At 42.6% G+C, this 18,280-nt stretch overlaps 1 protein-coding gene across 50 annotated transcripts in view; it reads left to right on the top strand.

Annotated features, from left to right (window-relative positions):
• The window catches only part of ADGRL3 (adhesion G protein-coupled receptor L3), a 624,693-nt gene that overhangs the window by 176,917 nt on the left and 429,496 nt on the right, over positions 1 to 18,280 (top strand). For 8 of the 50 annotated variants that reach the window (XM_087888328.1, XM_087888335.1, XM_060690270.2 and 5 more), the window contains one exon: positions 12,589 to 12,673. The exons of 35 other annotated variants lie outside the window; for them this stretch is intronic. The gene's annotated coding sequence lies outside the window, so the exon portion shown is untranslated. Of the gene's footprint in view, positions 1 to 1,806; positions 2,035 to 12,588; positions 12,674 to 18,280 lie in introns of all 50 variants that reach the window. 7 more of the 50 variants (XM_034411052.3, XM_087888334.1, XM_060690266.2 and 4 more) reach the window with 2 other exon arrangements.

Raw genomic sequence — 18,280 nt, forward strand, 5'->3', positions numbered from 1 at the left:
TCTATCTGATTCCACACATTCATTAATTTTATATATTATTTTCAAATCCATCGGTAAGTATTGATTTTTCCACTCCTGTGCAAATGCTAATCTTGCTGCAGTAATAATGTGAATCAACAAGAACCATATACCTGATTTAACATTCGAAGGTTTTGCCCCCAACAGGAAAATCTTGAGCCTCAATTCCAAATTGATCTGTGTAATTTCCAAAATCCACTGCCGTATTTTTTTCCAATATTTAACCGCCTGCGGGCAGTTCCACCATTGATGAAAGTAAGTTCCATTACTGTAACCGCATTTCCAACAGCAGGGAGATGTCCCGGGAAACATTTTAGCTAGTCTCGCAGGGGGGAGATGCCAACCGTAGACCATTTTATATATGTTTTCTTTATATGAGGAGGCCATGGTTAATTTCATATTTTTCAACCAAATCTGTTCCCATTGCTGGAAGTCAAGGGGATATCCAAAATTTCGCCCCCACGCTATCATACAATCCTTCACTACATCCTGTCCTATCTGCAGAGACGATAAATATGCATAACATTTAGATAGTACCCCTTTCCCTCCTCCTAATAAGATTTTATCCAATTCTTGTCTTTTATGGTAAATTCCTTCACTATATAAATCTTTTTTATACCTGGAGTGCACTTGGGAATAAGACCACCAGTCTACCTTATATCCTTGGAGAGTTAATAATTCTCGTGACTTCGGATTACCCTGAATTGCCAAGGTATTAATCACCTTGATATTATTTCTGCCACTGACTTTTGACTTTAAGATCTTCTTCATTCCCATGATGTATTCACTTCTAACTTTCTTCGTGCTTTTGTGTGTTTGATGTTGTCAGCCTGAAGGATGCTGAAATATTCGTAGTAATCATCTTCATCCAACCTTTTATGTTATTTCCATAGGGTATCTTGATTCCTTCAGTTTTCACTATTTTATTTCCTGTTGATGAAGGTGACACATTTATCCAGTGCAAACTGCATGCAATATCTTGGCTGTATATATGGACAGAATTGAACAGTGATTCCATTTCAGATGGTGTTTTTATTTATTTATTTATTTTATTTATTTATTTATTTAATATAATTTATATGCCGCCCTATCTCCATAGGACTCAAGGCGGCGCACAACAATTAAAACAAACCAATAAAAACATAAAATACATACTTAAACAAATATTAAAACCTGTTAAAATAATTGAAAACCCCCTCAGTCCAGGCTAGGCGCCACAAACAGCCATGTTTTTAATTCGCAGCGGAAGGTGCAGAGGTCAGGAGCCAGCCGGAGCCCCAGGGGGAGTTGATTCCAAAGGGTGGGCACGCCCACAGAGAAAGCTCTATCCCTGGGGGCCGCCAGCCAACATTGTCTAGTTGACGGTATCCAGAGCAGGCCCTCCCTGTGGGAACGCACTGGGCGATGAGAAGCTGTTGCTGGTTGCAGATGCTCCGCAAAGTATCCTGGGCCTAATCCATGTAGAGCTTTATAGATCATTACCAGCACCTTGAATCTCAACCCGAGGGCAACCGGCAACCAATGCAACCCGTGCAGGAGAGGTGTTACATGGGAGTATCGGGATTCTCCCATCACAACCCGTGCGGTTGCATTCTGTACCAGCTGAAGCCTCTGAGTGGTCCTCAAGGGCAGCCCCATGTAGAGAGCATTACAGTAGTCAATACAGGAGGTGACTAGCGCATGCGTAACTGTGCGTAGGGCATCTCGGTCCAAATAGGGGCGCAATTGGCACACCAGAGGAATCTGGGCATATGCCCCCCTGGTCACAGTTGTTATATGATCTTCTAGACTCAACCGCGAATCCAGGAGGACACCCAAGTTGCGTGCCCTGTCTACCAGGGGGGTAAGACTTCACTCCCTATAGCCAACGATGGAACCTCTCCTTCGGACCAAGATGCTGGTATTCACAGCCACTCAGTCTTGGCAGGGTTGAGCCGAAGCCTGTTCCTCCCCATCCAGATCCGCACCGCTTCCAGGCACCGGGACATACAGCCTCAAATAGTCCTCGTGAAGAAGGTAGGATAGCCTGATTTTGATGTTTGATAGTCATGGCCTGACTTGTTCAGTATAGTTGATAGAGGAATCAGTGAAACTGAACTACATCAGCTATCACATAAGTTAGCAGTTTGAATGTTGTTGGTAAACAGGAGATTGGCTTGAAGTTGCCTGGTGCTGATTCTTTTGTTGGATCTTTCATTAACAGGTAGGTTTGGCCAGATGTTAACCCATGTTCAGTTTCACAATTTTGTTGTTAAACTTCTTGGCAATCAATGGGTGCATATCCGTCAGGTATTTCAACCAAAAACCATGTGTCTCATTTATTTATTATTTATTTATTAGTTCAATTTATATGCCGCCCTTCTCTGGAGACGCAGAGTGGCTTACAATGCATTAAGCAATAGCCTTCATACTTTTGTATATACCTGCTTAGTAGGGCTTTTTTGGCCCCACCTGAGCGGTGTTCTATTTTATACAAAGTCAGCTTATTGCCCCCACAAATCGGGTCCTCATTTTACCTACCTCGAAAGGATGGAAGGCTGAGTCAACCTTGAGCCTGGTGAGAATTGAACTCGCAGTAATTGCAGGCAGCTGGCAGCTAAGTGCTACTTTAACAGCAGTTTAGTCCGCTGCGCCACCAAGACTCCTTCTTCACCTGGGGCTGCCTTTGGGGAACTTTGGGTTCCAGCTGCAGCTTTTCAATGGCAGGTCTGCTGTAATACATCTCTCCTTATCCATAATTAAATGGTAAGAGGATAGATCTGAAGAGAGGAAAGTTCTCCTTTTGATAATGTGCCAATCCAGGGTTGAGGAGTTGCCATCAGTAGTTTCTTATGGTAGAGGAGGAAGGACAGTGATTGTCCTTTGGAAGGCTCTGCATGTATCAGCCTCCAAAACAGATCAGACCAGGAAACCAATTATACAGGAACAACTTATTGGCTGTAGTAAAAGAATCTTGCAAGTCTGTTTGTGCCCTACCTCCTCCTCCCTGTTATAGTTCATTGAATTAGAAGAGTGGCTGCCTGGGTCATTTCCAAATCCTATCTTGTTGTTCTGGACTTTTAAAAACAATGTTTCTAACTCTTTTGCTTAGGTAACAGCTCCTACTAATCTCTATTAAGGTCATATTTTCTATTAAGATCACTTTCTACAGCCAGTTAACAAAAGCTCTGATCCATATAAAAATGAATGTGAGGTCTTATTCCTGAGGGTGGCTGTGAGCGACAAGCTGGAACTGTAGCTGATGTACTGTTCTCCTGACGCACAATTGCACCCCATCCAAACTGCTGGTTCTGAGTGTCAGATTGGTATTGATTTTCTCAGGTTTATTGTTCTGGGGACTTCAATCTGCCTTCTTTGGTTGAAGGAATCAGAGGCAAGTCAACATAGGTTTGTCCTAGTCATCACAGACCGAATGTGTTAGAGATGATGATTATGATCATGATTTTGGAGTTAATAAGATCTGAAGGTGAGACATATTAACATCACCCCTGATTCATCCTGATGAATCAATATTTTGTTTCCATGTGTTTCCATGGAGATGATCAGTGCCACTGACCTTTGCAAGGAGAATGGTTCTATTCAGTCTGCCCCAAGGAGCTTATGGATCCATTCACTACCTATAGTACCTACAGGCGTTGGTTTCAGTTAGAGGAGGGAGACTTTTTCACCATTCCACTATAGGGCTCCCCATAGTTCAGTTCTCTCCCATTTCCTGATTAATATCCCCAGTATATGAAGCTACTAGGAGTGTTCTATTATGTTGTGGGGTTTAATTAACATGCTGGTGATACCTAATTATGAATCTCCACTCCACTCTGAACAGGAGATCTTGTAAAGTTTCTATTTCAGTGTCTGGAATTTGTTAGAATCAGGAAAAACATACTTAAACTCAGTTCCAGCAAGATTGTCTTTAGAAGCCAAAAGATTCCAGTAGAATTCCACCTTTTGGGCCTGTATGGATTTTTTGTGCATACCTGGTGCAGAGCTGATCCACAATATGGGTGTCTACTTAGTTGCTTCTACAAGCAGCTTGCAGGCATTTGGTCAGGAGGATCTTAGCACAGCTACATAATTTGCACTAATTGTAGCCATTCCTGGAGTTGGAGGCTCTGTTGATTTTATTCTTGTCTTTGTCATTTCATAGTTGGACACTTATTTTATCTGTCCATGAAGAGTGGAAAATTAATTTGGTCCAGAATGCACTAACCTGAGTAGAAATGGGCTCCATTTGGCTTGACACTACTATTCAGGGAGCTATACTGGTTGACAGTTCATGTAGTCCTCAAATATGGACTTCATCCTCACGATCCCAGGGTGGCCCATGTGCAGGGCATCCATGGTGCGCCTCCGAAGCTTTTGGGGAATGACAATCCTTTCTCCCCACAGCAAACAGCCCTTAATGGTTGACAGTTCGGTTTGCTTGCTGTGGTAACTCTTGAACTCCTCCCCCAAGTTCTCCTGTGGCTACCCCCTCAACACCCAGTTTAGAACCTTTCTTAATGTTTTGTCTTTTTGGGTGTGTTCAGCAATGTCTCTGGCTGTCACTGGGCTGGCCAGGTTGATGTCGATCAACAGCACTTGGGCGGTGGGTGTGGGGTCTTCCACCAATTCTGGCAGTGGGCAGCGGCTGAGAGCGTTGGCATGGCTGATGTCTTTGCCGGGGCGGTGGATCAGCTCGTTGTTGTACGCCGTGAGGAAAATGGCCCATCTGGTCATCCTCGGGGACATGTATGGCGGGGTTTGTTGGTTACCGGCAAGGAGCCCTAATAGGGATTTATGGTCGGTTACAATCTCGAAATTCCTACCATATACATACTCGTTGAACCGCTTGATCCCTGCCACCACGGCCTAGGCCTCCTTATCAATTTGGATGTAGTTGCGCTCGGCCGATGACAGGGTCTTGGAGTAGTATGCTGTCGGTGCTTCCATTCCATCTGATAGGCAGTGGCTGAGGCAGTGGCCCCAACTCCAAAAAGGGGAGGCATCACAGGTGATCCAAACTGGCAATGTGTGGTTATATTGGTTGGTTATCACCTTTAAAACGCTCCGTGGCATAGGACCTAGTTATCTTCGAGATTGCCTGCTGCTACCCACGGCCTCCCATCGACCTGTGCGCTCCCACAGAGAGGGCCTCCTTGGGGTGCCATCAGCCAAACAATGTAGGCTGGTGACCCCCAGGGGGAGGGCCTTCTCTGTGGGGGCACCTACCTTCTGGAATCAGCTGCCCCCAGAGATAAGGAGAATCCAAGACCTCGGTGCCTTCCGCCATGCCCTTAAAACCTTCTTTTTCCAGCAAGCCGGGCTGGCCTAACACTTTTTAAAATGTTTTTAATTGTCTGTTATTGTTTTTAATCATGGGCCAAATTTATATATATATCTTTTTAATTGTATTTTAATGTTTGTGGTTTATGTTTTTACTTGGCTGTTCACCGCCCTGAGTCCTCAGGGAGAAGGGCGGTATACAAATTTAAAAATAAATAAATAAATAAATAAATAAATATTGGATCAGGATGCTGTGGGACGAGAGGAGGTCTTTCACTGGTGCAAAAGCTTGGTCTTCCCTCCATCCCCAGGTCCACAGTGTCATCTTCCCCAGGAGGTTGTGTAGTGGTTCAGCAATGATGGCCTTCTGTTGTGAAAATGTGCTGTAAAATTTTAACAGTCCCAAGAAGGCTTGCAGTTCTGCCTTATTCTTCGGGGTGGGGGCATTCTTAATGGCTTTCATCTTGCTGTCAGTAGGGTGGATGCCCGATCCATCTATTAGGTAGCCCAGGAACTCTACCTACCTTACGCCAATTTTGCATTTCTTAGGGTTCACTTTTAGTCCTTTTTTCTGGAACCTCCCCAAGGTTTCGTGCAAATGTTCCATCAACTGGCCTATTGACTCCCCTGATATAAAAACGTCATTGAAGTATGGCACCACCCCTGGGATCCTGTGCAGTAGCCGCTCCATTAGGCACTGGAAAAGTCCTGGGGCTACGCTGACCCCAAACTGCAACCTGGTACATTTAAATGCCCCCCTGTGAGTCACTGTGGTTTGTGCTTCAGTGGTGGCTTAGTCTACTGGCAGCTGCTGATAGGCCTGGGCAAGGTCCAGCTTGGCAAATATCTTCCCGCTTCCTAGAGAATGCAACAGATGTTGCACCACGGGCACTGGGTACGCACTCTGCTGGAGGGCCTTGTTCAGTGTACACTTGTAATCCGCGCAGATGCAGACGGACCCATCTGGCTTCATGGGGTTGACTATGGGAGTCTCCCAGACCACGTGGTCGGTTGGCACGAGGATTCCCTGGGCAATGAGCTTGTCTAATTGTTCCTCGACCTTGGGCCGCAAAGCAAATGGTAGCCTACGGGGTTTGAGCCTGATGGGGGTTACATGGGGGTCTAGGTTAAATTAAATGGGTTTCCCCGTATATTTACCTAGGCCCTCGTTGAAGACATCCGTGAACTCTGCCAACAGCTGGTCCAGTTCGTGGGTTGTTACGCTGTGCAGTCCGGTGATGTCCAGGCCCAGGGGTTTAAACCATTCTACTCCCAGCAGTGATGGCCAGTGGCTGCCAACGACCGTGAGCGGCAGCTGGCCCTGTAACTCGTGGAATGTTAGTTTGACCTCCATTCTGCCTAGTACCTCTATCCGGTTCCCTTGATAGTCATTCAGGCGGATATTTGGTGGCTTCAGGAACTTCCTGCTTGCGGCTGGGTTCAACTTCTTGATTGTTTGCCAGGATACTATTGTAAAATATGATCCTGTGTCCAGCTCCAGTTTGCATGGTTCCCCTTCAGTGGTCACGACTGCGTGGAATTTCTCCTGCTCATATGCATCTGTGTGTCCCACGGTTGTGTGATGGATTTCTCTGGGAGCTTGGTATTGGTCCTCTCTTCGTCTGCTCCGTTATTGGCCGGCTCTAGGGTTCCCTGGTCTTCCTGATGGGGCTATAGGCTTTGGCTGAAAGGGAATGGGTTGGGGCGCTTTGCAGGCAAACCGCCCTTGTGTGGAAACCCCTGCTCTCCGCGTCCCTGGGGTTCTGCCACTTTTCTGGGTACATGCGGTGGACGGTGTCGTCTGTGTCGTCCCAGTCGTCATCGTACTCAGGGACTTCGGTTGACCAATCAGGCTTCTGGTAGGTGTGGTGCACCCTGCTGGTCTTCCTTACGTTTGCCGCCGAGTTATCTGATGATTCTGCAGCCCTGGCCTCCTTGACAATGTCCTTGAATGAGACCCCTCTCCTTATCAACAGTTTATTTTGTAGAGCGAGGTCCCTCATCCCCAGGATGACCCGGTCCTTCATCATTTCTTCAGGATTTATGTACTCACATCTGGTAGCAATTTCCCGGAGGCTGACCACAAAATCATTGACAGTTTCTCCCTCTCATTGGCGCCGCTGGTAAAACTCATTTCGGCTGACCATGGGGGTGGCGGATGGTGCGTAGTGGTCTTCCAGGGCACATTGCAGGGTGGCCCAGGCAATGGGCTCCACATCTGCTGGGGCAATCAGCGTCTGTGCCATTTTGTAGATCTTGGTGCTGCAGTAGGTCAGGAATAACACTCGCTTCCTGTTGTCCGGCCTGTCCTGGTAATCGTTGGCCTCCAGGAACATTCTGAAACGGCCCATGTATGTGTGCCAGTCTTCCATCTGCAAGTCGAAGATCGCTGGGGCCGGCGATACTTGCGATGCCATAAGTGCAGGTGGTCGGAGGTCCTTGTTTCAAGACAGCTGCGTGGTTCACTAGGAGGTTCTCAGGTCCCTTTTGTCCTTTGTCACCAGTGTTAGATCGGTGCAAGGCAACAGGCAAGAGTTGTTAGTGAATTCAGCACCTTTTTATTTCCAGCAAGTGTGACTGCGCTCTGCCAGCTGGGCTGCCCGAGCTCACCTTTTTAAGGAGCTCCAGGCAGACCAGCCGGCCAATGACAGCAGGTTAAATCTCCCACGGTCCGGACAGCCAATCAGCGGTGAGCATGAAACATTATGCAGATTCTAGCCAATCCGTGGCGAGCATGAAAATTTATGTAGATTCTAGCCAATCCGTACATAACAAGATCCACTGAGTTAAAGATGTATGCTTTTTCCTTGCTGTCAAAGGGATATTAAAACCTTTCTCTTCCAAATGGCTTGTGGGGATGCCATGGAGGGTGACTCCTGAAGAAGAAGAAGCACATATTTTTGAGGGATTAAAAGGGTTTTATAAGGACAATAATATTTGGAGATGTTCTGCTTTCAGTTTAGTTATTTTGTATCTACTGTTTAGCCTTAATTGTTAACCCAGTTCTGAACTGTGGGATGCATGTCGTTCAGAGTCATTTCTTATTGGAGGGACATATAAGCTCATGAAAAGAATAGCAAATGGGCACATATTCAAACACTAATGTTCCCCTGGGCGATCACATCTCTTTAAGAATAAAACCCTCTTTTGCTTCTGCTCCATAAAGAAAGGAGCAGAATGTTGTCTCTGCTCTGTATTTTCTGTACATGCTGTAAATGCATACATTATGTGCATTTCTATGGCTATTTTCAAAAATGTCTGAGCCATTTGTACAAAGTCAAAAATCCCTGGATGTCAAGAGGCCATTCTTCCTGCATATAAATTCTCACTGAAAGCTGTAATTTTGGCACAGCCAGGCACCTTTCCAACAGTTCCAACCATGGTTGCAGGTTGTAGAGCACAGTATCTATGTGAGTATCGAGTTGGGAGAATAGGTAATGGCTCACTCGATGAAGTAAAAATTCAGTGCATCTGCATTATAAGCAGGCAAACCCAAACTAGGTAGATTTTTTTAAGGGTCTAGAAATTTACTAGAGTGATTAAGAGTTTCATTGTTCAGGTTGTCCAGTAAATTCACTTCAAATTCAGTACATGAACTACACAGAGACCCGTGTCCAAGTCCCATGGAGTTCCTGTGTTACAAATAGCAAAACAGAAATTTTACAATTTGAACAGTGTTGCCCCTAATCCAGAAGAAAATTGTCTTGAGTGTCTAAGAAGATTGATGGCATGGGTTCCCCAGGGCACACTGCCAATAAAGAAGCAATGCCAAAATCCTATGTGAAAGGGCCCATAATAAGAGAAGAACCTCATATAATAATTCTTTTCAGACTTTTTAATTGCCTGTTTAAATCTTAATCTAAGTTGGAGAAGGAAGGAATTTTGTTCCGGTGGAACAATTTAGATAGATAACCTTTATTGTCATTTTTACTGTGGGCACACTGATACTTTTACTGTGGGCACACTGTCCATCTTAAATACATATCAGAAAGTGGAAGCTTGAGAGTTTACAAGATTGATACTATATGGACCAAAACTGTGATTGAATCTGGTTGTTCTGCTTCGGATACCACGAAGCCTCCTCCCAGAAGGTAACAAGGAAAACAGATTGTGAAGAGAATGTGTAGTGTCCCAGACAATACTGCAGACTCTGGTCAAGAATCGTTTATATGCTATGTCCTGGATAGAAAGAAGAGAACTGCCAATAATATTTTCTGCCATCCTCATCACTCTCTGCACCGCCTTCCTGTCTGAAGCAGTAATGCTTCCAAACTGTAAGGCAATATGACAGGAAGCTCTCAATCCTCCCTCTATAGAAAGTGGTAAGGACAGGGGAAGGAAGATGTACTTTTCTCATGTGACATAGAAAACGCAGGCGCTGCTGTGCCCGCTTCATCAGTATCTCACTATTGAGTGACCAAGCCAACCTACTCATTAGCTGCATACCCAGAAATGTGATGCTGCTAACCATCTCCACAGGTGAATCATTTATACACAGAGGAGTGTGGCTGTTCTTTTCTGAAATTGACAGTGATGTTTTTAGTTTTTCCAATGTTTAAAACAAGGCTGTTTTTATTATACCAGTTCACCAAACCCTCTATCTCTTCATGGTAAGCACTCTCATTATCATCCTGAATGAGGCCCACTACTGTTGTATCTTCTGCATACTTCACAATACTTCTGCATACTTCACAATGGTGACAAACCTTGCACAAGTTTAGGATACGATTTTTCCACTGGGAATGATTGGTCCTCTTCTCTTCATAAGATTTACTGAGAATTTAGCCCAGTATGTATTACATTGTTAATACTGTGCTCATTCTCTCCCTCACTCTCCTCTCCCTTTCGCTCTCTCTCCCCTTGAAAAACTACTTCAGTCATGGTTATTGGGATCTCAAGTTTTCTTGACTGCAGTATTTTTTACCCTTTCCTATTACTGTGAATTATGGATGAAAGGGAAATGTTTCTGCAGTGAGGGCTTTTATGTAACAGAAGCTGCCAAGTGCTCTGTGAATGTAATTTAGGAGCACATCCTCGATGGTTTGCAGGACTAGAGATTATGGTTGTGTCCTTCTCCCCATCTGAATTGGGCTAATTCCTTACCCTTGCAATCTGAACTTTGCCTCCTTCATTTGGAGGGTGCCATAAAGTAGATAAATTGGAAAAAAAGTCTGGAGGGAAAAATCACATCTTCAGTGTGTAATTATATAACTGTGGTTGGCAATTCCCCTCTCATCAGCCATAAAGATTCACTTCTTGTACTTATAATACCAGGAGCATCTAGTTATTAATCAAACGTGTGACACCAAGAAGCAACTGCAGCTACAGCTGGTCAAAGAAAGTGTTGGGTGACTCGGGCTTCTTGAAGAAGGTAAAGAATGAAATAGAGGTAAATGACAGGAGACAAACATCACAGGTGTGGTGTTGGGTGTTGGAGGAGGAGGAAGGGAGAAATAGCAAGCCATGGAGGTAGGAGACTTTGGGACAGGACATGGAACTTCAAGAGAATTGGATCTTGGGAACAGAAACATAGGTAAGAAGAGGAGATTCCATCATATTTAAGATTAAGTTGTATATCTGGTTGACATTGTTTTTTCCTTTCTTGCATAGATTGAACCTCAGCCACCTAGGCCTTGTTTATTACAAAGAATAGATGCTATTACTGTTTAGAATTCCCTAGATTTTCACTAATCTTTTAAAAATAGGTGGATAAATAGGAAATCAACATTCTGCTGCCCTTGGGCAGGAGGATATATCCACAAGCTGTACAATACTGTATAGTAGACCAGCTTTTATAACTGGATCATATGTTTCAGTGTGATTTTGGGAACTCAGCCATTGTGTTATCACAGTACATGAATAAGACCATCATACCAAGTTATAAAATAATTATAATAATAATATAATATCATTATGATATAATAATGTCATGTTTGAACATAGCATTTTAATGGGAAGCCATGTTTGCTGTGTTTCCCGCTAATCTTCTGATTCTAGCAGCTATGGAGACAGGACTGCTAAGCTTGTTATAATTTCCATGTCATGGGCCTTTTTTCTGACTTCCATTCCTCACACGATGGAAAGCATTTGTCTTATTCTGAAGTAATAACACCCAAAGCATGCCTGTAGTAGGTATTTCTGTTGAACTTCAGAATGTGTACATGGATGACTATCTCTTCTCAATACAATAGATCAGGGATGTCAAACTCGATTTCATTGAGGGCCACATCATGGTTGAGTTTGACCTTGGGGGGCCAGGGTGGGTGTGGCCAGCATGACGCAACTCATGTCGGGGGCACATGTGGTGGCCTGAGCACTCTGCCAGCGAATGGGCTCCTAAGCTCCGTTTTTGGCTGCAACGGCCTTCTGCAACCCTCTGCCAGTGAAAATGGAGTTTGGGAGGTTTGTATGTGGCCCTTGTGAGCTCTGTTTTTGCTGGCAGAGGCACTGTGGGCCGATCCTTCGCTGTTTTCAGGGTGGCCCCATGGACCAGATCTAAGTGCCCCGCAGGCCACATCTAGCCCCCAGGCCTTGAGTTTGACACCCCTGCAATAGATGCTACCTGTCTCTGACAAAAAAAAAACAAAAACCTTGGCATTCTAAGAAGGAGACAAATCCTCTGTATTTCCAGAAGTTATAAATGAACAATTCTTGCTTCCCCACACATGGTATGAAAGAAAAAGTCATGTTTGAGTATCTAGTACATGAACTATTGAGCACACAGGAGTCACCAACATTATTAGCTTAGAGTTAATTATTATCTTTTTGACCTCTATAAAGAGGAATGGAAACTAAGATTTGGGTTGAGGATGATGTTTGCAGTATCCACAGACAGTGACTCTCATGTAATATAAGTGATATAATTGAAACCAAGCTGTTTGGTGAAAATTCAATATTTTGGGAAACTAAGTGAAGAATGAGTGAATAAGACACAGCTCACACAGTTCATGAAGCATGGTGTTCTGATTGATCAACTCGAAGAATTGGCTGTTGTTACTTCTACCTATAGGGTGCTACCAGAACTTCACATTCTTCTCCAAGTTGTTTAATATGGGGCTGTCATGCACAGATTCAGATAGAGTGTTATCAGTATATTGGTTATACCTATTATCATTAGTCTATTTTGTTTGTATCAAGAGAGGCTGTGCAATTGCTGATCTAGCATTTTCTGCCTACAGTGATGCTTTGGATGATGGCCAGTACATTAAAGCTGAATAGGGAAAAGAGACATTGACTGAAATAAGATAGTTCTTGGTCTGGAACTTAGATAAACTGCATGTTCTTGATGTGTTTTCCCTTTCTGTGAAGGAATGGGCCTGGTTTTGAAGATCTGCCACGATGAAAGTCTTTCACTAGGCACATAGGTGGCTTCAGGAGCATCAACATTTGCCAGGTATAATCAATTCTGTCTAGCTACAGTTTCTTACATTAATAATTTTATAACAATATTACTGACAGAAGTAACCAATCACAATGTCATGCATATGGTGATATCATCATGTAAATGCTGCAGTTATATACTTGCATCTCAATGCCCAACAAAAGTGTGTAGTTCTTGAAATTTGCACGGTGATGTTAATATTCACACTTTGCCATCTGCATCCTTGCCCCCCATACAGATATCCTTTACTGTCTTGCACTCTATAAGTATATGTATATGACTGTAAGTCTATTAAAATAAAATATATGCAACTATCTTTTTTAAAAAAAAATCCAGAAGCTGCAGCTCACATGAAAGGCTGCCAGAGATTTAAGTCAGATCATGTTTCACTAAGCCTTAAATCATTATCCTGTAAGCTATCAGTTCTAGTTGCTTACTAGTTCAGGAAGTTGTTACCTGTATATAAAGTATCTCCACTGTCATCCAGTCGATTACTATTCCCACCCATTAAATCAGTACTTCTCCTTACTTGACACGCTGAAAGATAGATAGAGCTAGTTGTCATTGGTGAATTGATAGATGTTTCAATGTATCTTACTACAGAAAGGACTTCAGCGTATTAAGGAAAATTGAAAAATGTTTCAATTGTCATCCTGTTTCCTTGAATTAATATGCTTATTAAACAAAATGAAGCAAAATAAATTACATTTTAGCTGCCATGTTGAATAATATCAGTGCTTGAATCTCCATGTTTTCAAGGGTACAGAGGAGATATAAAACCATTGGTTGAATTGTTATATTTTATTTAAGATCTGACTTCCAGGAGGATATATATTTGATTCTTCGTTATCTGAATTCTGATTCATTTTGCTTCATATCCCTGTTGTTATTTGCTCTTAGGGGATGAGGCAGCTGAAGAAGAGGGATAGCCAATAGTTCTTATCCCCTAGAACAGTGTTTCTCAACTTTAACAACTTTATAATGTGTGGACTTCAAGTCCCAGAATTCCCACATGGTGACTGGGGAATTCTGAAAGTTGAAGTCCAGGTATCTTAAAGTTGCCAAGGTTAAGAAACATTATCCTATATGTAATGATGTGGCAAAATGAGCCGAGGTGGCACAGTGGTTAGAGTGCAGTACTGCAGCTGACTGCTAGTTCAGCAGATCAGCGGATCAAATCTCATCGGCTCAAGGTTGACTCAGCCTTCCATCCTTCCGAGGTGGGTAAAATGAGGACCCAGATTGTTGGGGGCAATATACTATTTAGTATACTATCTTTGGTGTAAACCACCCAGAGTCCTCGGAGAGTGGATGGCATAGAAATATGACTAATAAAAATAATAAAAAAATAAAAAAATAATTTTGAGAATTTCACTGTGAATTTTCACCAGAAAGAAATCTGAGATAACTAGGCTACCTCTTCATTTTTTGAGAACTACCAAGAGTACGTTCTGGTTTGGGCATATATATCTCCTCAAATAATTGTTTTTAATAACCAGGCACATGAATATAAATTTTCCATTAGATTTCCTCTCTACTGAGGGGAACAAAAGGGGAAAAGAGAAAAAAAATCAAGAGCAGTCAATTTATGGCCACAGTACAGTCCATAAATATTGTTGACAAGATTAGATTAGATTAGATTAGATTAGATTAGATTAGATTAGATTAGATTAGATTAGATTAGATTATCAAATTAGTAGCAAATGATTTTTGTGCTGTGACACTTCTCCAGCATAAAAGAAGTGGGAGAAATGAGTAAGGAAGTAGGAACTTACTTATTTGGACAGCCATTTGTCCAGAATGGTATAGGGCAGTGATAGCTAATCTTTTTGCCATCGCGTGCCAAAAGTGGGGGGAGTGCAGGGGGGGTCATTCACGTGTGTGCCAACACCCATAATTCTATGCGCCCCGCCCCATGCGCATGCGTGTGCAACCCCGCCATGCTTCCCCCACTTTTGGCATGTGATGGCAAAGTAGGCCTGTTTTTCTCTCTCCCCAGGCTCCAGAGCCTTTCTAGGAGGCTGGGGAGGGCAAAAATGGCCTTCCCCACTCCCCTGGAGGCCCTCCGGAGTCCAGAAACAGCCTCTTTCCTGACTTCCGGTGGGCCCAAAACGCCCAAAAATCAGCTGGCCGGCGTGCTTGCACGCTGGAGCTGAGCTCGCGTGCCCACCGATATGGGTCCGTGTGCCACAGGTTTGCCATCATGGGTATAGGGTCTCCTGCTTGAGCAAGGAGTTGGACTAGAAGACCCCCAGGCAATCTCTTTCTGCTTGTTTCTTATTCATTCTGGTTAGAGCAGCATGTTGTAGGTATTGCTGGTTGAGGAACGTTAGCTGATGGGATCTCAAAACAGAGACTTCTTTGATGTGGCACACAGACACAAAAAAAAAACGTTCTCCATCCTAAGGTGAGGTTGGCCCTCACACCTGCTGGCCCCCATCTTGCAGGGCCACATACCTTTTGGTTCTGAATACCTGATTTTGTGCTTGAGCCTCGGGCCCTGGGAATAAGATAGTAGCCAATGACTGGCTGTGCCGAGAGCCTTGTATGATTCTCTGTGACCTATGTGTTTTATTTTTGGTTTATTTTTAGTAATTGTATGCATTTTTGTTTATTTTTCTTTATTGTGGCCAACCCAGAGTGAAATAGGTGGCCATATAAATCAATTTTTTAAAAAAACCTCCTCTTTGGCAAATTAAGTATCTAGTGGCAAAGAAAAGTGGCAATGAAGCATCAATGTCATTGCAACTACTTCATTTCCCTTCTTTTTCTTTGTATCTTTCATTCTTTTCTGACACAGAATTGCACACAGCTGCTTCTTTTAAAATTAGCTGTGTATTATTGGCTGAAAATGGTGAATTGAGTGCAACCACTCTGGTGTTTATTTTAACATTCTTTGTGAAAAAATTGGGAAGGGAATTGACAATGAAGAATGTCTACTTGTGTCAGCTGAGAATTTAAGAACTGCCCATTGCTAAATGTTCCATTTCCCACAGAATTGTTTGAATGCTAGTATTTTATGCTTCTTATATGGTAGAAGTTGTATGTGTGCGTCTCTCCCTCTCTCCCTCCCTTCCTCCCTCTCTCTTGGTCTCTGTCTCTGTCTCTCTCTCTCTCTCTCTCTTTCTCTCTCTGTGTCTGTTTCTCTCTCTCTCTCTCTCTCTCTCTCTCTCTCTCTCTCTCTCTCTCTCTCTCTCTCACACACACACACACACACACACACATTTTAACATCTTATATTAAAGATAATACAGTCTATGAATGAGGAGAAAAAAATGCAAACAGAAGGGAGCCCCTAAATCCGGAAAAAAACCATTTTTCCTCTTATTTCTAAGAAAATAAAATGGAAAGAGCCATAATCATCACCCAAGTTGGACCCTTAGCTTTAGTCTCAAATTTATCATAAAACTTCTAATACCTCTTTGGATTCATAATTTGACTGGTATCTATCCTTGCTATGGCAGTGTCTCTTTTCTTCAACTACTGTGTGTTCAGTTTAAAACAATTTTGGAGTCTTGTATTGATACTGATTCTGTTCAGCTAAAGATCTACTTTAAATGTTTGTTCCTAAATCATGTAGTGTAGACTGAAATATATTTTTTGTTAAATTTATTTTGCGTTAAGAGATTTATTCCCTAGAGAAAAAAGTTGCAAGTGAATGCAAATAGGGTGTTATTATTTGAAAGCTGTGATGTATTACTATAGGATATTAAAGCATGAAGGATTTGATTTATAACATTGAATAGTCAAGGTGAACAAATAATAAATTATAGCATTAGCCCTGCTGTAGATTTTCCTTCGCCAGATGTCACATAACTTGAAACTGAAACAAAGGGTTTCCTTTCTTCTCCCTCATCATGCCCCAGTTGATAGTGTTAAAATTAAAGTGATATTGAAAATGCATGTCCTTCTGTGAAGTGACTCCCAGGGACTTCAATGGGAATAGGGGGAAAAAATCCTTAATAAGACTGGGGCAGATTAGTGGAGGTCTACTGCAGATCACAGCCATCATTTTGTACCAGTATTACTTGAAGGTGAGAAAGGAGTACATTGCCATTGTGAGCTTCACAGCTAAGGAGTGGATAAAAATTAAATAAAGGAAGGAAAAAATCTATTCAGGAAGTGAAAAGCAACTCAACATTTTAGTCCTTGTGGAAAGTTATATTATTAAATCCTTCATATTTCCTTTTTTCTTTACCAGGAATGTACTGTACATATTCTGCTACAACTGAGTTCGAGTTCTACACAATTGTTATATTTATATAAAATGTTATACTCGACTAAGCAAACTGTTTTGCAGCTTGATATGATATGCCTGTTTCACACAGTGTAGATAAACAGTGGCCATCTTCCCATAATATGCGAAGTCCTAAGTAGCCAAGCCCTGTGGAGCCTAACCCAGCCTATTGCACAATGAATATAATCTATCAGTTTTATAAAAAAAGGATGAAAATGGAGCAGGATGTCAGGAAACTCATGTAGACTATCTCTCCACAACCATAGGATTTCCACCCCCACCCCCGATTTTTCCACTGTGATATTGAGAGAGAGTTTCAACTTGGATAGAAAATCAAGAATCAGTAAATGCCCCTCTCTCATCCTTCTCTACCCTCTTCTTGAAGTCTGCTTTTTCCTGAAGTCAGTAAATTGATCACAAGAAAACTGGAATGCAGAGGAAAGAGCAGAGAGGTTTGGCAAGGGAAATTCTGTGAGAAGCTATGGTTACCTTGGACTGCCAGCCCTGTGCCTCTTCCAAATTACCATAGAAGTTATGCCATTACTTGAAGGAAAGAATATTTATTAGGGACAGTGGGGGGAGGAAGGACAGCAGGGAGAGAGGAAAAATTTCCCCCCAAAATTGAACTTATTGGGTAGGGGAAATATTTTTTTTTCTGTTTCAGGGACAGAATGGAAATTATTTTGGAAAAATAATTAAAATATATGTGCTATTTTTTACTGATTTGTGTTCAGTTTGCCACTTGAAGAATATAAAATGTAATATGTATATCTTTACTCGTAAACGTATTACAGTAATTTTCTGAGACCCAGCAGGGAAGAAGAAAAGAAGAAAAGCAGGCCATGTAGCTCCGTTCCCTTCACTGCCCACTAGCAGTTGTTCCTCATAAGATCTGATCAGTCAGACTGATTTTAGTTGGAGCAAGCAGACCTGTCCCAAGTCATTAAGGGCTTTATAGATCACCACCAGCGCCTTGTATCTAGTGACTATCAGTAATCAATGCAGCGCCTGCAAGTTCCTGTTACAAGTTCCCATAGCTTGAAATGGACAAATATGGGGAAGGGGGGAGCATATTCTGAAGTAGTTGTAGTTTCTGGACAATCTTTAAGGACAACCTTACATAAAGCACACACAGAAGTCCAGTTGGCTGGTCATAACATGGGTTACTCTAAAAGGTGCTTCTGCACCAGGCAGGATTACGTTTGGTGTACCAGCTGCACCTAAGCAAAGCCCCCAGCTATGACCCATACCTGCTAATTTAGCAGAGGTGTGAGTCTAGAAGAACCCCCAAATTGCAAACCTGTTAATTCAACAACAAAACTAGTGGTAATGTATAAATAGTTATTCCATCTTATTTGGGCTGAGTTTTTCTCTCATCCAGA

The sequence above is a fragment of the Pantherophis guttatus genome, chromosome 2 (genome assembly GCF_059756535.1).
Source record: "Pantherophis guttatus breed Tessera chromosome 2, ASM5975653v1, whole genome shotgun sequence".
Taxonomy (NCBI): domain Eukaryota; kingdom Metazoa; phylum Chordata; class Lepidosauria; order Squamata; family Colubridae; genus Pantherophis; species Pantherophis guttatus.